The sequence below is a fragment of the Chrysochloris asiatica genome, unplaced genomic scaffold (genome assembly GCF_000296735.1).
Source record: "Chrysochloris asiatica unplaced genomic scaffold, ChrAsi1.0 scaffold00197, whole genome shotgun sequence".
In the NCBI taxonomy this organism is placed as follows: domain Eukaryota; kingdom Metazoa; phylum Chordata; class Mammalia; order Afrosoricida; family Chrysochloridae; genus Chrysochloris; species Chrysochloris asiatica.
This window is the reverse complement of record NW_006408715.1, coordinates 2,036-4,190: the sequence shown is the minus strand read 5'-3', so window position 1 is coordinate 4,190 and position 2,155 is coordinate 2,036.

Here is a 2,155-nt window from a genome sequence, read left to right as displayed (position 1 = left end):
TGAGCAAATAATCTGAGAACTGGATTATATGAAGAAAAAGAAGGTGGTATCAGGATATGAGACTTATAAACATCCTGAAATATGTAAATGATACAACCTTGCTTGCTGAATTAAAAAAGGACTTAAAATATTTATTGATAAAGATGAAAGACCTCTGCCTTCAGTATGAATTGCGTTGCATCTTAATATGAAGAAAACAGAAATCATCACCACCAATAAATAACATCATAATAAATGGAGAAAAGATTTAAGTTGTCAGAAACTTAATTTTACTTGGATTCAGTACCAATACTCATAGAAGCAGTAGTCAAGAAATCAAAGGACATATTACACTAGATAAATCTGCTGTAGAAAGCCTCTTTTAAGTGTTCAAGAGCAAAGATGTCAATTTGGAGTCCATGGTGTGCCTGACAGAATCCACGGTATTTTCAAGACTCATAAGGAAGAGATATGGTGTTGAAAAAGAATATTAAAATATTAAATAGTAAAATTTCCGTGGACTGTCAGAATAAAACCAAATCTGTGTTGGAAGAAGTATAGCCAGAATGTTCCTTATAAGCAAGGATCATGAGACTTCATCACTCAGGAGGAACCCATATGAAGAGTCCTAAGGTGGGACAATTTGAGCTTCTAAAAGCATAATTGCAATAGATTATTTTAAATCTGAAAATCGTACAAGTTATTTTTCTCTGTTAATTCATAATGATATTAAAAACAAACTGTTAATTGACCAGCTTCCAGAAATGATATTCATTATCTTGAAAATTAGCAAATAAAGGGGAAAATAATACATTTGTCTTAAGATTGGGGTAATCAAATAGTAGATGAAGGGAAGCTTTGCTTTATTCATACAGTCCAGCGTAAAAAATGATAGTATATCACCATTTTACAACTGTGAATGAACTAATGAATCCTCAATGAATGTGAACATTTGCTAATATTACAAAAAAGGGAAACCACAGACATATTTCTATCTGGTTGAAAAACCACCTTACCACCTAACGTGGATCAAGCCTCTGGGATTCCACAATTTAGCTACTAATTTGCAGGAAATACAGAGGACTGAGGGCCATATTAAACTGTGCCTTGAGGATGCAACCAACAATATCCAAACTGTAAGAAACTCTGTAGTTCAAATGACCAAAATTTTCAACAGATAAATTGAGATAGAAATTGTATGAAGATACCTAAAATACATACGTTTTTTTTAAAAGGGAAGATTAAACCATTATCTAGAGATACACGCAAGGATGATAAAACATTAATACAAGGGAATAATTACAATAAAAGTCAGGATCTTTCGGCAAGAGAGAGCATTAGCATTTCATAATTGAGAGGGAAAGTAGGGTGGCTGACAAAGTTCCATTTCTTGATCTGGTGATTTTATAAAATTGTTATTGTTAAGTGCTGTGGAGTCTATTCCTACTCATAGCAACCCTGTGTAAGGTTCCCACAGCAGTAAATCTTTTCAGTAGCAAAAACTCTCATCTTTCTACCGCTGTAGAAGTTTGGTTGTTGTATAGTCATCAAGCTATAAATTTTTTGTGTGACTTCTCTATGTTTTATATTACAAAGAGCAATTATTGTTTAAGAAACATGACTTTCTGTTCAAGGTCATGGAAGATTTGGCAATTGATCCTGGTGATGTAACAGTTGATGTAACTGGTGTTGTCAAATTGTACATGTGAAAAATGTTGAATTGGCAAGTTTTGTGGTATTTATATTTTCCAACAATTTAAAGGAAAACCACAAGATTTATGCTTTAAAAAGATTAGACCATTTTTAAGAAATGATTCTTTGAAACCTTAAGAATAAATGAACCCAGACTAAGCAAATTCATAAAGGCAGAAAATAAATTAGTGGCTGCCAGGTTGTTGGAAAAGAAAGTGAAAGATGATGCACATAGGGAATCTTTTTGGGGTGATGGAAATATTCTGGAATTAAATAGGAGTTATGAATATCCTAAAACCCATTCAACTGTGCACTTTCAAGGAGTGGATTTTGTCGTATGTGAATTATATTTCAATAAAAAGGATTATACTTAAATATCATGCCTGGTTAAAGAATGAAGGCTCTGAAGAATAAACAGGATACTCTGAAAAGAGTATTTCAAATGCAGACAGGAATTTGGTCTATACCTTAAAAGTGACATTTC